Source organism: Prunus avium, chromosome 8 (assembly GCF_965620075.1).
Source record: "Prunus avium chromosome 8, drPruAviu1.hap1.1, whole genome shotgun sequence".
NCBI classification, from domain to species: domain Eukaryota; kingdom Viridiplantae; phylum Streptophyta; class Magnoliopsida; order Rosales; family Rosaceae; genus Prunus; species Prunus avium.
This window is the reverse complement of record NC_142291.1, coordinates 17,562,092-17,581,681: the sequence shown is the minus strand read 5'-3', so window position 1 is coordinate 17,581,681 and position 19,590 is coordinate 17,562,092. Positions and strand designations below refer to the sequence as shown.

At 39.9% G+C, this 19,590-nt stretch overlaps 1 long non-coding RNA gene across 1 annotated transcript; it reads right to left on the bottom strand.

Annotated features, from left to right (window-relative positions):
• Positions 1-14,320: 14,320 nt before the first annotated feature.
• LOC148292296 (uncharacterized) lies at positions 14,321-15,002 on the bottom strand. Its single transcript, XR_015826096.1, has 2 exons — positions 14,953-15,002; positions 14,321-14,611 (listed from the first exon to the last, which is right to left on the bottom strand). It is a non-coding gene; the product is annotated as an uncharacterized LOC148292296 (long non-coding RNA).
• Positions 15,003-19,590: the final 4,588 nt, after the last annotated feature.

Below are 19,590 nucleotides of genomic sequence, written 5' to 3'. Positions count from 1 at the left end.
ATTCATGTTCAACGGCAGTTCTTTCCTAATTGGAGTGGTTGGTGTATTCCATGCTTCTAGGGATTGGATTTCACTCAAAACTCACTAAATGACTCCTCCCACCATATGATGTTGTTGCCCAAGTTTTGGTCTCGATCCGAAATCAATAGGTGTTCCAAATTGGACAATTCAAGTTCAACGGCAGTTCGTTCCTAATTGGAGTGGTTGGTGTATTCCATACTTCTAGCGATTGGATTTCAGTCAAAATTCACCAAGTGACTCCTCCGACCATATTATGATGTTGCCCAAGTTTGGGGATCGATCCGAAATCAATAGGGGTGAGAAATTGGACAATTCGTGTTCAACGGCAGTTCGTTCCTAATTGGAGTGGTTGGTGTATTCCGTACTTCTAGCGATTGGATTTCACTCAAAACCCACCAAATGACTCCTCCCACCATATTATGATGTTGCCCAAGTTTTGGGGTCGATCAGAAATCTATAGGTGTGAGAAATTGGACAATTCAAGTTCAACGGCAGTTCGTTCCTAATTGGAGTAGTTGGTGTATCCCATACTTCGAGCGATTGGATTTCACTCAAAATTCACCAAATGACTCCTCCCACCATATTATGATGTTGCCCAAGTTTGGGGCTCGATCTGAAATCAATAGGTGTGAGAAATTGGACAATTCAAGTTCAACGGCAGTTCGTTCCTAATTGGAGTGGTTGTTGTATTCCGTACTTCTAGCGATTGGATTACACTCAAAACCCACCAAATGACTCCTCCCACCATGTTGTGTTGTTGCCCAAGTTTTGGGTTCGATCCGAAATCAATAGGTGTTCCAAATTGGACAATTCAAGTTCAACGGCGGTTCGTTCCAAATTGGAGTGGTTGGTGTATTCCATACTTCTAGCAATTGGATTTCACTCAAAACTCACCAAATGACTCCTCCCGCCATATTATGATGTTGCCCAAGTTTTGGGCTCGATCCGAAATCAATAGTTGTTCCAAACTGGACAATTCAATTTCAACTGCAGTTCGTTCCTAATTGGAGTGGTTGGTGTATTCCACACTTCTAGCAATTGGATTTCACTCAAAACTCACCAAATGACTCCTCCCACCATATTATGATGTTGCCCAAGTTTTGGTCTCGATCCGAAATCAATAGGTGTTCCAAATTGGACAATCCAAGTTCAACGGCAGTTTGTTCCAAATTGGAGTGGTTGGTGTATTCCACACTTCTAGCAATTGGATTTCACTCAAAACTCACCAAATGACTCCTCCACCATATTATGATGTCGCCCAAGTTTTGGGCTCGATCCGAAATCAATAGGTGTTCCAAATTGGACAATCCAAGTTCAACGGCAGTTTGTTCCAAATTGGAGTGGTTGGTGTATTCCACACTTCTAGCAATTGGATTTCACTCAAAACTCACCAAATGACTCCTCCACCATATTATGATGTTGCCCAAGTTTTGGTCTCGATCCGAAATCAATAGGTGTTCCAAATTGGACAATTCAAGTTCAACGGCAGTTCGTTCCTAATTGGAGTGGTTGGTGTATTCCATACTTCTAGAGGTTGGATTTCACTCAAAACTCACCAAATGACTCCTCCCACCATATTATGATGTTGCCCAAGTTTTGGGCTCGATCCGAACTCAGTAGGTGTGAGAAATTGGACAATTTAAGTTCAATGGCAGTTCGTTCCTAATTGGAGTTGTCGGTGTATTCCATACTTCTAGCGATTGGATTTCACTCAAAACTCACCAAATGACTCCTCCCACCATGTTGGGATGTTGCCCAAGTTTTGGGTTCGATCCGAAATCAATAGGTGTGAGAAATTAAACAATTCAAGTTCAACGGCAGTTCGTTCCTAATTGGAGTGGTTGGTGTATTCCATACTTCTAGCGATTGGATTTCACTCAAAACTCACCAAATGACTCCTCCCACCATATTATGATGTTGCCCAAGTTTTGGGCTCGATCCGAAATCAATAGGTGTTCCAAATTGGACAATCCAAGTTCAACGGCAGTTTGTTCCAAATTGGAGTGGTTGGTGTATTCCACACTTCTAGCAATTGGATTTCACTCAAAACTCACCAAATGACTCCTCCACCATATTATGATGTCGCCCAAGTTTTGGGCTCGATCCGAAATCAATAGGTGTTCCAAATTGGACAATTCAAGTTCAACGGCAGTTCGTTCCTAATTGGAGTGGTTGGTGTATTCCATACTTCTAGAGGTTGGATTTCACTCAAAACTCACCAAATGACTCCTCCCACCATATTATGATGTTGCCCAAGTTTTGGGCTCGATCCGAACTCAGTAGGTGTGAGAAATTGGACAATTTAAGTTCGATGGCAGTTCGTTCCTAATTGGAGTTGTCGGCGTATTCCATACTTCTAGCGATTGGATTTCACTCAAAACTCACCAAATGACTCCACCCACCATATTATGATGTTGCACAACTTTGGGGTTCCATCCGAAATCAATAGGTGTGAGAAATTGGACAATTCAAGTTCAACGGCAGTTCGTTCCTAATTTGAGTGGTTGGTGTATTCCATACTTCTAGCGATTGGATTTCACTCAAAACGCACCAAATGACTCCTCCCACCATATTATGATGTTGCCCAAGTTTTGGGCTCGATCTGTAATCAATAGGTGTGAGTAATTGGACAATTCAAGTTCAACGGCAGTTCGTTCCTAATTCAAGTGGTTGGTGTATTCCATACTTCTAGCGATTGGATTTCATTCAAAACTCACCAAATGACTCCTCCCACCATAATATGATGTTGCCCAAGTTTTGGTCTCGATCCGAAATCAATAGGTGTTCCAAATTGGACAATTCAAGTTGAACGGCAGTTCGTTCCTAATTGGAGTGGTTTGTGTATTCCATACTTCTAGCGACTAGATTTCACTGAAAACTCACCAAATGACTCCTCCCACCATATTATGATGTTGGCCAAGTTTTGGGCTCGATCCGAACTCAATAGGTGTGAGAAATTGGACAATTTAAGTTCAATGGCAGTTCGTTCCTAATTGGACTAGTTGGTGTATTCCACACTTCTAGCGTTTGGATTTCACTCAAAACTCACAAAATGACTCCTCCCACCATATTATGATGTTGCCCAAGTTTTGGGCTCGATCCGAAATCAATAGGTGTGAGAAATTGGACAATTCAAGTTCAACGGCAGTTCGTTCCTAATTGAAGTGGTTGGTGTATTCCGTACTTCTAGCGATTGGATTTCACTCAAAACGCACCAAATGACTCCTCCCACCATATTATGATGTTGCCCAAGTTTTGGGCTCGATATGAAATCAATAGGTGTGAGAAATTGGACAATTCAAGTTCAACGACAGTTCGTTCCTAATTGGGGTGGTTGGTGTATTCCATACTTCTAGCGATTGGATTTCACTCAAAACTCACCAAATGACTCCTCCCACCATATTATGATGCTGCCCAAGTTTTGGGCTCGATCTGAAATCAATAGGTGTGAGAAATTGGACAATTCAAGTTCAACGACAGTTCGTTCCTAATTGGAGTGGTTGGTGTATTCCATACTTCTAGCGATTGGATTTCACTCAAAACTCACCAAATGTCTCCTTCGACCATATTGTGATGTTGCCCAAGTTTTGGGTTAGATCCGAAATCAATAGGTGTTCCAAATTGGACAATTCAAGTTCAATGGCAGTTCGTTCCTAATTGGAGTGGTTGGTGTATTCCATACTTCTAGCGATTGGATTTCACTCAAAACTCACCAAATGACTCCTCAAACCATATTATGTTGTTTCCCAAGTTTTGGGCTCGATCCGAAATCAATAGTTGTTCCAAATTGGACAATTCAAGTTCAACGGCATTTCGTTCCTAATTGGAATGGTTGGTGTATTCCATACTTCTAGCGAGTGGATTTCACTCGAAACTCACTAAATGACTCATCCCACCATATTATGATGTTGCCCAAGTTTTGGGCTCGATCCGAAATCAATATGTGTTCCAAATTGGACAATTCAAGTTCAAGGGTAGTTCGTTCCTAATTGGAGTGGTTGGTGTATTCCATACTTCTAGCGATTGGATTTCATTCAAAATTCACCAAATGACTCCTCCCACCATATTATGATGTTGCCCAAGTTTTGGGCTCGATCCGAAATCAATAGGTGTGAGAAATTGGACAATTCAAGTTCAACGGCAGTTCGTTCCTAATTGGAGTGGTTGGTGTATTCCATACTTCTAGCGATTGGATTTCACTCAAAACTCACCAAATGACTCCTCCCACCATATTATGATGTTGCCCAAGTTTTGGGCTCGATCCGAAATCAATAGGTGTTCCAAATTGGACAATTCAAGTTCAAGGGCAGTTCGTTCCTAATTGGAGTGGTTGGTGTATTCCATACTTCTAGCTATTGGATTTCACTCAAAACTCACCAAATGACTCCTCCCACCATATTATGATGTTGCCCAAGTTCTGGGCTCGATCCGAAATCAATAGGTGTGAGAAATTGGACAATTCAAGTTCAACGGCAGTTCGTTCCTAATTGGAGTGGTTGGTGTATTCCATACTTCTAGCGATTGGATTTCACTCAAAACTCACCAAATGACTCCTCAAACCATGTTATGATGTTGCCCAAGTTTTGGGCTAGATCCGAAGTCAATAAGTGTTCCAAATTGGACAATTCAAGTTCAACGGCAGTTCGTTCGTAATTGGAGTGGTTGGTGTATTCCATACTTCTAGCGATTGGATTTCACTCAAAACTCACCAAATGACTCCTCCCACCATATTATGATGTTGCCCAAGTTTTGGGCTCGATCCGAAGTCAATAGGTGTTCCAAATTGGACAATTCAAGTTCAACGGCAGTTAGTTCCTAATTGGAGTGGTTTGTGTATTCCATACTTCTAGCGTTTGGTGTTCACTCAGAACTCACCAAATGTCTCCTCCCACCATATTATCATGTTGCCCAAATTTTGGGCTCGATCCGAAGTCAATAGGTCCTCCAAATTGGACAATCCAAATTCAACGGCAGTTCATTCCTAATTGGAGTGGTTGGTGTATTCCATACTTCTAGCGATTGGATTTCACCCAAAACTCACCAAATGACTCCTCCCACCATATTATGATGTTGCCCAAGTTTTGGGCTCGATCCGAAGTCAATAGGTGTGAGAAATTGGACAATTCAAGTTCAACGGCAGTTCGTTCCTAATTGGAGGGGTTGGTTTATTCCATACTTCTAGCGATTGGATTTCACTCAAAACTCACCAAATGACTCCTCCCACCATATTATGATGTTGCACACGTTTGGGGTTCGATCCGAAATCAATAGGTGTGAGAAATTGCACAATTCAAGTTCAACGGCAGTTCGTTCCTAATTGGAGTGGTTGGTGTATTCCATATTTCTAGCGATTGGATTTCACTCAAAACTCACCAAATGACTCCTCCCACCATATAATGATGTTGCCCAAGTTTTGGGCTCGATACGAAATCAATAGGTGAACCAAATTGGACAATTCAAGTTCAACGGCACTTCGTTCCTAATTGGAGAGGTTGGTGTATTCCATACCTCTAGCGATTGGATTTCCCTCAAAACTCACCAAATGAGTCCTCCCACCATATTATTATGTTGCCCAAGTTTTGGGCTCGATCCGAAATCAATAGGTGTGAGAAATTGGACAATTCAAGTTCAACGGCAGTTCGTTCCTAATTGGAGTGGTTGGTGTATTCCATACTTCTAGCGATTGGATTTCACTCAAAACTCACCAATGACTCCTCCCACCATATTATGATGTTGCCCAAGTCTTGGGCTCGATCCGAAATCAATAGGTGAGAGAAATTGGACAATTCAAGTTCAACGGCAGTTCGTTCCTAATTGGAGTGGTTGGTGTATTCCATACTTCTAGCGATTGGATTTCACTCAAAACTCACCAGATGACTCCTCCCACCATATTATGATGTTACCCAAGTTTTGGGCTCGATCCGAAATCCATAGGTGTTCCAAATTGGACAATTCAAGTTCAACGGCAGTTCGTTCCTAATTGGAGTGGTTGGTGTATTCCATACTTCTAGCGATTGGATTTCACTCAAAACCCACCAAATGACTCCTCCCACCATATTATGATGTTGCACAAGTTTGGGGTTCGATCCGAAATCAATAGGTGTGAGAAATTGCACAATTCAAGTTCAACGGCAGTTGGTTCCTAATGGGAGTGGTTAGTGTATTCCATACTTCTAGCGATTGGATTTCACTCAAAACTTACCAAATAACTCCTCCCACCATATTATGATGTTGCCCAAGTTTTGGGCTTGATCCGAAATCAATAGGTGTTCCAAATTGGACAATTCAAGTTCAACGGCAGTTCGTTCCTAGTTGGAGTGGTTGGTGTATTCCATACTTCTAGCGATTGGATTACACTGAAAACTCACCAAATGACTCCTCCCAACGTATTATGATGTTGCCCAAGTTTTGGGCTCGATTCGAAATCAATAGGTGTGAGAAATTTAACAATTCAAGTTCAACGGCAGTTCGTTCCAAATTGGAGTGGTTGGTGTATTCCATACTTCTAGCGATTGGATTTCACTCAAAACTCACCAAATGACTCCTCCCACCATATTATGATGTTGCCCAAGTTTTGGGCTCGATCCGAACTCAATAGGTGTGAGAAATTGGACAATTTAAGTTCAACGGCAGTTCATTCCTAATTGGAGTGGTTGGTGTATTCCATACTTCTAGCGATTGGATTTCACTGAAAACTCACCAAATGACTCCTCCCAACATATTATGATGTTGCCCAAGTTTTGGGCTCGATCCGAAATCAATAGGTGTGAGAAATTGAACAATTCAAGTTCTACGGCAGTTCGTTCCCAATTGGAGTGGTTGGTGTATTCCATACTCCTAGCAATTGGATTTCACTCAAAACTCACCAAATGACTCCTCCCACCATATTATGATGTTGCACAAGTGTGGGGTTCCATCCGAAATCAATAGGTGTGAGAAATTGGACAATTCAAGTTCAACGGCAGTTCGTTCCTAATTGGAGTGGTTGGTGTATTCCATACTTCTAGCGATTGGATTTCACTCAAAACTGACCAACTGACACCTCCCAAAATATTATGATGTTGCCCAAGTTTTGGGCCCGATCCGAACTCAATAGGTGTGAGAAATTGGACAATTTAAGTTCAACGGCAGTTCGTTCCTAATTGGAGGGTTTGGTGTATTCCATACTTCTAGATCTTGGATTTCACTCAAAACTCACCAAAAGACTCCTGCCACCATATTATGATGTTGCACAAGTTTGGGGATCCATCCGAAATCAATAGGTGTTCCAAATTGGACAATTCAAGTTCAACGGCAGTTCGTTCCTAATTGGAGTGGTTGGTGTATTCCATACTTCTAGCGATTGGATTTCACTCAAACCTAACTAAATGACTCCTCCCACCATATTATGATGTTGCAGAAGTTTGGGGTTCCATCCGAACTCAATAGGTGTGAGAAATTGGACAATTTAACTTCACCGGCAGTTCGTTCCTAATTGGTGTGGTTGGTGTATTCCATACTTCTAGATCTTGGATTTCACTCAAAACTCACCAAATGACTCCTCCCACCATATTATGATGTTGCACAAGTGTGGGGTTCCATCCGAAATCAATAGGTGTGAGAAATTGAACAATTCAAGTTTAACGGCAGTTCGTTCCTAATTGGAGTGGTTGGTGTATTCCATACTTCTAGCGATTGGATTTCACTCAAAACTCACCAAATGACTCCTTCCACCATATTATGATGTTGCCCAAGTTTTGGGCTCGATCCGATATCAATAGGTGTGAGAAATTGGACAATTCAAGTTCAACGGAAGTTCGTTCCTAATTGGAGTGGTTGGTGTATTCCATACTTCTAGCGATTGGATTTCACTCAAAACTCACCAAAAGACTCCTGCCACCATATTATGATGTTGCACAAGTTTGGGGATCCATCCGAAATCAATAGGTGTTCCAAATTGGACAATTCAAGTTCAACGGCAGTTCGTTCCTAATTGGAGTGGTTGGTGTATTCCATACTTCTAGCGATTGGATTTCACTCAAACCTCACTAAATGACTCCTCCCACCATATTATGATGTTGCAGAAGTTTGGGGTTCCATCCGAACTCAATAGGTGTGAGAAATTGGACAATTTAACTTCACCGGCAGTTCGTTCCTAATTGGTGTGGTTGGTGTATTCCATACTTCTAGATCTTGGATTTCACTCAAAACTCACCAAATGACTCCTCCCACCATATTATGATGTTGCACAAGTGTGGGGTTCCATCCGAAATCAATAGGTGTGAGAAATTGAACAATTCAAGTTTAACGGCAGTTCGTTCCTAATTGGAGTGGTTGGTGTATTCCATACTTCTAGCGATTGGATTTCACTCAAAACTCACCAAATGACTCCTCCCACCATATTATGATGTTGCACAAGTTTGGGGTTCCATCCGAACTCAATAGGTGTGAGAAATTGGACTATTTAAGTTCACCGGCAGTTCGTTCCTAATTGGTGTGGTTGGTGTATTCCATACTTCTAGATCTTGGATTTCACTCAAAACTCATCAAATGACTCCTCCCACCATATTATGACGTTGCACAAGTTTGGGGTTCCATCCGAAATCAATAGGTGTGAGAAATTGGACAATTCAAGTTCAACGGCAGTTCGTTCCTAAATGGAGTGGTTGGTGTATTCCGTACTTCTATCGATTGCATTTCACTCAAAACTCACCAAATGACTCCTCCCGCCATATTATGATGTTGCCCAAATTTTGGGTTCGATCCGAACTCAGTAGGTGTGAGAAATTGGACAATTTAAGTTAAATGGCAGTTCGTTCCTAATTGGAGTTGTTGGTGTATTCCGAACTTCTAGCGATTGGATTTCACTCAAAACTTACCAAATGACTCCTCCCACCATATTATGTTGTTGCCCAAGTTTTGGGCTCGATCCGAACTCAATAGGTGTGAGAAATTGGACAAATCAATTTCGAAGGCAGTTCGTTCCTAATTGGAGTGGTTGGTGTATTCCATACTTCTAGCGATTGGATTTCACTCAAAACTCACCCAATGACTCCTCCCACCATATTATAATGTTGCCCATGTTTTGGGCTCGATCCGAAATCAATTGGTGTGAGAAATTGGACAATTAAAGTTCAACGGCAGTTCGTTAGTAATTGGAGTGGTTGGTGTATTCCATACTTCTTGCGATTGGATTTCACTCAACACTCACCAAATGACTCCTCCCACCATATTATGATGTTGCCCAAGTTTTGGGCTCGATCCGAAATCAATAGGTGTTCCAAATTGGACAATTCAAGTTCAACGGCAGTTCGTTCCTAATTGGAGTGGTTGGTGTATTATATACTTCTAGCGATTGGATTTCACTCAAAACTCACCAAATGACTCCTCCCACCATATTATGATGTTGCCCAAGTTTTGGGCGCTCGATCCGAAATTAATAGGTGTTCCAAATTGGACAATTGAAGTTCAACGGCAGTTCGTTCCTAATTGGAGTGGTTGGTGTATTCCATACTTCTAGCGATTGGATTTCACTCAAAACTCACCAAATGACTCCTCCCACCATATTATGATGTTGCCCAAGTTTTGGGCTCGATCTGAAATCAATAGGTGTGAGAAATTGGACAATAAAAGTTCAACGGCAGTTCGTTCCTAATTGGAGTGGTTGGTGTATTCCACACTTCGAGCGATTGGATTTCACTCAAAACTCACCAAATGACTCCTCCCACCATATTATGATGTTGCCCAAGTTTTGGGCTCAATCCGAAATCAATAGGTGTGAGAAATTGGACAATACAAATTCAACGGCAGTTCGTTGATAATTGGAGTGGTTGGTGTATTACATACTTCTTGCGATTGGATTTCACTCAAAACTCAACAAATGACTCCTCCCACCATATTATGATGTTGCCCAAGTTTTGGGCTCGATACGAAATCAATAGGTGTTCCAAATTGGACAATTCAAGTTGAACGGCAGTTCGTTCCTAATTGGAGTGGTCGGTGTATTCCATACTTCTAGCGATTGGATTTCACTCAAAACTCACCAAATGACTCCTCCCACCATATTATGATGTTGCCCAAGTTTGGGGCTCGATCCGAAATCACTAGGTGTGAGAAATTGGACAATTCAAGTTCAACGGCAATTCGTTCCTAATTGGAGTGGTTGGTGTATTCCACACTTCTAGCAATTGGATTGCACTCAAAACTCACCAAACGACTCCTCCCACCATATTATGATGTTGTCCAAGTTTTGGGCTCGATCCGAAATCAATAGGTGTTCGAAATTGGACAATTCAAGTTCAACGGCAGTTCGTTTCTAATTGGAGTGGTTGGAGTATTCCATACTTCTAGCGATTGGATTTCACTCAAAACTCACCAAATGACCCTCCCACCATATTATGATGTTGCCCAAGTTTTGGGCTCGATCCGAAATCAATAGGTGTGAGAAATTGGACAATTCAAGTTCAACGGCAGTTCGTTCCTAATTGGAGTGGTCGTCGTATTCCATACTTCTAGCGATTGGATTTCACTCAAAACTCACCAAATGACCCTCCCACCATATTATGATGTTGCCCAAGATTTGGGCTCGATCCGAAATCAATAGCTGTGAGAAATTGGACAATTCAATTTCAACGGCAGTTCGTTCCTAATTGGAGTGGTTGGTGTATTCCATACTTCTAGCGATTGGATTTCACTCAAAACTCACCAAATGACTCCTCCCACCATATTATGATGTTGCCCAAGTTTTCGGCTCGATCCGAAATCAATCGGTGTTCCAAATTGGTCACTTCAAGTTCAACGGCAGTTCGTTCCTAATTGGAGTGGTTGGTGTATTCCATACTTCTAGAGATTGGATTTCACTCAAAACGTACCAAATGACTCCCCCCACCATATTACGATGTTGCCCAAGTTTGGGGCTCGATCCGAAATCAATAGGTGTGAGAAATTGGACAATTCAAGTTCAACAGCAGTTCGTTCCTAATTGGAGTGGTTGGTGTATTCCATACTTCTAGCGATTGTATTTCACTAAAAACTCACCAAATGACTCCTCCCACCATATTATGATGTTGCCCAAGTTTTGGGCTCGATCCGAAATCAATAGGTATTCAAAATTGGACATTTCAAGTTCAACGGCAGTTCGTTCCTAATTGGAGTGGTTGGTGTATTCCGTACTTCTAGCGATTGGATTTCACTCAAAACTAACCAAATGACTCCTCCCACCATATTATGATGTTGCTCAAGTTTTGGGCTCGATCCGAAATCAATAGGTGTGAGAAATTGGACAATTCAAGTTCAACGGCAGTTCGTTCCTAATTCGAGTGGTTGGTGTATTCCATACTTCGATCGATTGGATTTTACTGAAAACTCACCAAATGACTCCTCCCATGATATTATGATGTTGCCCAAGTTTTGGGCTCGATCCGAAATCAATAGGTGTTCCAAATTGCACAATTCAAGTTCAACGGCAGTTCGTTCCTAATTGGAGTGGTTGGTGTATTCCATACTTCTAGCGATTTGATTTCACTCAAAACTCACCAAATGACTCGTCCCACCATATTATGATGTTGCCCAAGTTTTGGGCTCGATCCAAAATCAATAGGTGTGAGAAATTGGACAATTCAAGATCAACGGCAGTTCGTTCCTAATTGGAGTGGTTGGTGTATTCCATACTTCTAGCGATTGTATTTCACTAAAAACTCACCAAATGACTCCTCCCACCATATTATGATGTTGCCCAAGTTTTGGGCTCGATCCGAAATCAATAGGTGTGAGAAATTGGACATTTCAAGTTCAACGGCAGTTCGTTCCTAATTGGAGTGGTTGGTGTATTCCATACTTCTAGCGATTGGATTTCACTCAAAACGCACCAAATGACTCCTCCCACCATATTATGTTGTTGCCCATTTTTGGGGCTCGATCCGAAATCAATAGGTGTGAGAAATTGGACAATTCAAGTTCAACGGCAGTTCGTTCCTAATTCGAGTGGTTGGTGTATTCCATACTTCGAGCGATTGGATTTTACTGAAAACTCACCAAATGACTCCTCCCATGATATTATGATGTTGCCCAAGTTTTGGGCTCGATCCAAAATCAATAGGTGTTCCAAATTGGACAATTCAAGTTCAACGACAGTTCGTTCCTAATTGGAGTGGTTGGTGTATTCCATACTTCTAGCGATTTGATTTCACTCAAAACTCACCAAATGACTCCTCCCACCATATTATGATGTTGCCCAAGTTTGGGGCTCGATCCGAAATCACTAGGTGTGAGAAATTGGACAATTCAAGTTCAACGGCAGTTCGTTCCTAATTGGAGTGGTTGGTGTATTCCATACTTCTAGCGATTGGATTTCACTCAAAACTCACCAAATGACTCCTCCCACCATATTATGATGTTGCCCAAAATTTGGGCTCGATCCGAAATCAATAGGTGTGAGAAATTGGACAATTCAATTTCAAAGGCAGTTCGTTCCTAATTGGAGTGGTTGGTGTATTCCATACTTCTAGCGATTGGATTTCACTCAAAACTCACCCAATGACTCCTCCCACCATATTATAATGTTGCCCATGTTTTGGGCTCGATCCGAAATCAATTGGTGTGAGAAATTGGACAATTCAAGTTCAACAGCAGTTCGTTAGTAATTGGAGTGGTTGGTGTATACTTCTTGCGATTGGATTTCACTCAAAACTCACCAAATGACTCCTCCCACCATATTATGATGTTGCCCAAGTTTTGGGCTCGATCCGAAATCAATAGGTGTTCCAAATTGGACAATTCAAGTTCAACGGCAGTTCGTTCCTAATTGGAGTGGTTGGTGTATTCCATACTTCTAGCGATTGGATTTCACTCAAAACTCACCAAATGACTCCTCCCACCATATTATGATGTTGCCCAAGTTTTGGGCGCTCGATCCGAAATTAATAGGTGTTCCAAATTGGACAATTGAAGTTCAACGGCAGTTCGTTCCTAATTGGAGTGGTTGGTGTATTCCATACTTCTAGCGATTGGATTTCAATCAAAACTCACCAAATGACTACTGCCACCATATTATGATGTTGCCCAAGTTTTGGGCTCGATCCAAAATCAATAGGTGTTCGAAATTGGACAATTCAAGTTCAACGGCAGTTCGTTCCTAATTGGAGTGGTTGGTGTATTCCATACTTCTAGCGATTGGATTTCACTCAAAACTCACCAAATGACTCCTCCCACCATATTATGATGTTGCACAAGTTTTGGGCTCGATCCGAAATCAATAGGTGTTCGAAATTGAACAATTCAAGTTCAACGGCAGTTCATTCCTAATTGGAGTGGTTGGTGTATTCCATACTTCTAACGATTGGATTTCACTCAAAACTCACCAAATGACTCCTCCCACCATATTATGATGTTGCCCAAGTTTTGGGCTCGATCCGAAATCAATAGGTGTGAGAAATTGGACAATTCAAGTTCAATGGCAGTTTGTTCCTAATTGGAGTGGTTGGTGTATTCCATACTTCTAGCGATTGGATTTCACTCAAAACTCACCAAATGACTCCTCCCACCATATTATGATGTTGCCCAAGTTTGGGGCTCGGTCCGAAATCAATAGGTGTGAGAAATTGGACAATTCAAGTTCAACCGCAGTTCGCTCGTAATTGGAGTGGTTGGTGTACTCCATACTTCTAGGGATTGGATTTCACTCAAAACACTACAAAACAGAACCCCTTTAGCGAGGGCTTTTTTTTGTCGTAAAAAGCCTTTTGCTGTCGGAAATACCCTTTTACGACGGCAAAAGTCCGTCGGAAGTCGTCGGTAAAACGCTGGTTGGAAATACTTCTTTTTCGACCATTCCGTCGAAAATAATGTATTTTCGACGCCCATGTTTCGTAGCTGCTGCTTAAATTTCTATCGGAAATGAATTTTTAAAACGACCATGCATATTTATTTCCGACCCGTACATGTAGTCGCAATTACTTAAAAGATTGTCGGAAACAATTTTTTTTATCAAGATTTCGCGAATTCATATTTTCGACCAATGAGTGTTGTCGAAAATACATTTTCCAACAATAATATATTATTTGCAAGGGCTAAATTTCATCGCAATTATCATTACTGACCAAAAGAGTTTGTGGAAAATATATAATATCTCATCGGAAATATATATTTTCAACCACATTTAGTCATCGCAAAGTTTGTTGCAAATAGATTAATCTTGTCGACAAATATTTTCGATGAACAAGTGGTCGAAAACATTATATTCAACCAACAAATTTATTTCTAACAATGTCAATTCATTGTAAAAAAATCTTGTTAAATGGTATATAAAAGCAAAACAATTGAAAACACTAAATATCATCATAAATAAATAAAAATTCATTGTGCAATACATAGCCGTGATAAAACAAGGCTCCCTAAATATAGTAGCGTCTCATTTATTCTCATATAACAATAATGTACATGCTTTATGGCAAACTAACACAACTAATCTTGTCGTTCAGTCATCTTCAACTAATAATGTTCAAGCTTTATGCCCTTTGTAACCCCAAGGTTTGTACTCATCATCTCTAACACCTGTGGAATAGCGATCCAAACAGCTTGACAATCTTATCGTAACTAGCTGAAGCAACCACACCTGTAACAGGTGACATAGCCAAAGAAGTAACACATCCTTTATGTACAAAGTTATCAATATTATATGTGTGAAAACAATTGGCTAGAAGATCAGACATAAATTATGAAAATTGAACACCTCCTCCAACTATCAAATTAAAAAGACCTATGCAAATCTGTAAAACCATATTACTGTCAAATTAAAAAGATCAACTATGTTGTGACCCAGAAATTAAATAAAACCTATACAACCCAGAAAATCCACAAAACTCAGATAATCAATATAACCCAGAAAATCCAGACAGATTCAACCCCAAACACCAAAAGAAAATAAAACTCAAATAAAAAATAAAATATTCTTACCAAAGTGTGGAGCAGTCAGTGGTCATGGGGTGGTGGCGTTGATCCTTAGTTGCAGAGGAAGAGGAATTTAAAAAAATCAAAAAGGGAAAAAATTCAGATTCATAATTAAAACCGAGAGATGGATTCGACCAACAAAAAACAGAGAGATTCATAACTACAACTAGCCGCTCCTCTTTCTTGACTTTGCTAGCCACAGAAAATAGCCGCACATGCCCACCGAATTGCACTCCAATTGCTTTAGGTGTAGATCACTCAAGTGTTGGCTCCCACTTCATCTCTTTGTCTCCAGCTTTGAAACAAAGATGGCATGTGCCATCATTTCCTCATTTCAAAACCCACGGCATGACAAGGAAGAAAGCTAGCAAACATCAATAAAGTGGCCCTTACACACTTAATTAATCAATACAATTTGGGCCAATTCCAACAGCAATACCAGAAAAGAAACATGATTAAATTTGAGGCAATCTTTAGTTAATCCATAAAAAGAAACAAGATTAAAAATATTTGGATTACCGACTGCAATAGCAAAGAGAAGCCAAAAGGGTCGTATGGGTGTCAAGTGTGTTCATCGACTGCAATGGCAGACAAGATTTCTTAACAGCAAAAAGAAACCAAGAGTTCATCCACATATAATTGAACTAACTAAGCATGTCTTCGATTAAAAGCAGAAATTTATAAATAAAAAATTAATTGAATACCTACAAATAATGCCCCAATCGCCCACAAAAGATTAAATTGAAAAAATATAAATAATAACAATACCTAATATCACCCATATTTAGCCCCAAATTACACTCGAATGAAAAATCTTAAAACCAATACCTAGAAGCTCTGTCATGGAGGAGAACACACAAGTTCAGCAACCAGATCTGCCATGGAGAGAGAGAGAGAGAGAGAGAGAGAGAGAGAGAGAGATGGCTGGGATGGAGCAAAAGAGGTAGGGATATTGGATTTTTCCCTAGGTTTAGCAGTGTGAGAGTGATGGGCAAAAGAAAGAGGGGCCGTGAAATGTTATTCAGAAAAGAGGGGTTTTAGAAAACTTTCAAATGTTTTAACATTTTGAGAGAGAGGGAGTTCTCCCGCATAAATTTTGGGTATATTTCCTTTTAAAAAAAGAGCGCCAGCGAAAAAAAAATGGGGAAGAGAAATCAATGTTTATGAGCGCATGACATGTTGTAGAAATCAACGTCCAAGACTCAGCCACGTGTCAATCTATTATATTTCATATTATTTCTCTATAATTTAGAAATTCATAATAAATAAATTAAAAATCAGAAAAATACACCAAAAATTCCTATGAACACCTTGTGATATTCTCTTCTCCTTAAAGCTAAAAAATTCTAATTCTAAATTATAAAAATACAAATCAATAATAAAAACTCAACTTTATTCATAGATAAATCAAAACATTCTATCACATACACTCTTGTTTATTTGATCCAATGATTCCCATTAATTTAAACAAATGAAATCATCATGATTTTAGATCTCCATAATCGAAGGCTATGTCGTAAGAAATTTTTATCATTTTTTGGTGTATATTTATGATTTTTATATAATTTTTAAGAATTGTTTAAGATAAAACACAATAAATTACAAAAAAAACATTACACATGTTACCATCTTATAAGGCCACACATGAGAAATGCTGACATGCGCAAATCAACTTTGTTCATAGACAAATCAAAACATTCTATCACATGTTACCATCTTACCATCTTAATGACGTTCTAATATATTAATGTTGTGTTTGAGTTTGAGTTTGACCAAACCACAAACAATAATGGAGCACGAAAACACAACTTTGTTCATATACAAATCAAAACATTCTATCTCATAACACTCTTGTTTATTAGATCCAATGATTCTCATGAACTCAAACATGTGGAATCATGATTTTAGATCTTCATAATCAAAGGCTAATTTATAAAGAGTTTGTAGCAATTTTCGGTGCATTTTTATGCTTTTTATTTAATTTTAATGAATTGTTTAAGATAAAAGCAATAAATAGTAAGAAAATGACATGTGTCGCCATATTATAGGCCTCCTGTCAGAAACGCTGACGGAGTGCCTTTAAGAGAATGACATGTGTCAATCCATTCTATTTCATATTATTTCTTTTAGATTTAACTTCTATAATTCATAATAAATAAATTTAAAATAAGAAAAATACACCGAAAATTCCTAGGAACTCCTTGTGACATTCTCTTCACCTTAAAGTTCAAAAAATCCAATTTTGAATTATAAAATACAAAGTAATAATAAAAACTCAATTTTGTTCATAGACAAATCCGATGGAAATGAGAAGCCCCTCAAAAATAGTCAAACAATTCCGACGGAATGAGAAGCTCCTCAGAAATAGTCAAACAATTCCGAGGGAAAGAGAAGCTCCTCGGAAATAGTCAAACAATTTCGACGGAATGAGTAGCCCCTCGGAAATAATCATCTTATTTCCGACTAAAATATTTTTTGTCGTTAATAAAGTTGGCGCAAAGTTTTCCCGCCAAATAAATTACATTTTCTACGAATTTAGAGACTTTTTCCGAGGGTAGTTCCTTTGTCGGAAATAAATTTCATCCTTGTGAAGTATTTCCAACGGACAACATTTTTTGGTCGGAAATATCACTTTTACCGATGAAATTTCGAGGTCCTCGGAAAAAGTTCGTCGGTAATGACCCTTTTTTTTGTAGTGAAACTCACTAAATGACTCCGCCCCCCATATTATGATGTTGCACAAGTTTGGGGTTCGATCCGAAATCAATAGGTGTGAAAAATTGGACAATTCAAGTTCAACGGCAGTTCGTTCCTAATGGGAGAGGTTGGTGTATTCCATACTTCTAGCGATTGGATTTCACTCAAAACTCACCAAATGACTCCTCCCACCATATTATGATGTTGCCCAAGTTTTGGGCTCCATCCGAAATCAATAGGTGTGAGAAATTGGACAATTCAAGTTCAACGGCAGTTCGATCCTAATTGGAGTGGTTGGTGTATTCCATACTTCTAGCAATTGGATTTCACTCAAAACTCACCAAATGACTCCTCCCACCATATTATGATGTTGCCCAAGTTTTGGGCGCTCGATCCGAAATTAATAGGTGTTCCAAATTGGACAATTCAAGTTCAACGGCAGTTCGTTCCTAATTGGAGTGGTTGGTGTATTCCATACTTCTAGCGATTGGATTTCAATCAAAACTCACCAAATGACTACTCCCACCATATTATGATGTTGCCCAAGTTTTGGGCTCGATCCGAAATCAATAGGTGTTCGAAATTGGACAATTCAAGTTCAACGGCAGTTCGTTCCTAATTGGAGTGGTTGGTGTATTCCATACTTCTAGCGATTAGATTTCACTCAAAACTCACCAAATGACTCCTCCCACCATATTATGATGTTGCACAAGTTGTGGGCTCGATCCGAAATCAATAGGTGTTCGAAATTGAACAATTCAAGTTCAACGGCCGTTCATTCCTAATTGGAGTGGTTGGTGTATTCCATACTTCTAATGATTGGATTTCACTCAAAACTCACCAAATGACTCCTCCCACCATATAATGATGTTGCCCAAGTTTTGGGCTCGATCCGAAATCAATAGGTGTGAGAAATTGGACAATTCAAGTTCAATGGCAGTTTGTTCCTAATTGGAGTGGTTGGTGTATTCCGTACTTCTAGCGATTGGATTTCACTCAAAACTCACCAAATGACTCCTCCCACCATATTATGATGTTGCCCAAGTTTGGGGCTCGATCCGAAATCAATAGGTGTGAGAAATTGGACAGTTCAAGTTCAACGGCAGTTCGTTCCTAATTGGAGTGGTCGGTGTATTCCATACTTCTAGCGATTGGATTTCACTCAAAACTCACCAAATGACTCCTCCCACCATATTATGATGTTGCCCAAGTTTTGGGCTCGATCCGAAATCAATAGGTGTGAGAAATTGGACAATTCACGTTCAATGGCAGTTTGTTCCTAATTGGTATGGTTGGTGTATTCCATACTTCTAGCGATTGGATTTCACTCAAAACTCACCAAATGACTCCTCCGACCATATTATGATGTTGCCCAAGTTTTGGGCGCTCGATCCGAAATTAGTAGGTGTTCCAAATTGGACAATTCAAGTTCAACGGCAGTTCGTTCCTAATTGGAGTGGTTGGTGTATTCTATACTTCTAGCGATTGGATTTCAATCAAAACTCACCAAATGACTACTCCCACCATATTATGATGTTGCCCAAGTTTTGGGCTCGATCCGAAATCAATAGGTGTGTGAAATTGGACAATTCAAGTTCATTGCCAGTTCGTTCCTAATTGGAGTGGTTGGTGTATTCCATACTTCTAGCGATTGGATTTCACTCAAAACTCACCAAATGACTCCTCCCACCATATTATGATGTTGCCCAAGTTTGGGGCTCGGTCCGAAATTAATAGGTGTGAGAAATTGGACAATTCAAGTTCAACGGCAGTTCGTTCCTAATTGGAGTGGTTGGTGTATTCCGTACTTCTAGCGATTGGTTTTCACTCAAAACTCACCAAATGACTCCTCCCACAATATTATGATGTTCCCCAAATTTTGGGCTTGATCCGAAATCAATAGGTGCGCGAAATTGGACAATTCAAGTTCAACGGCAATTCGTTCCT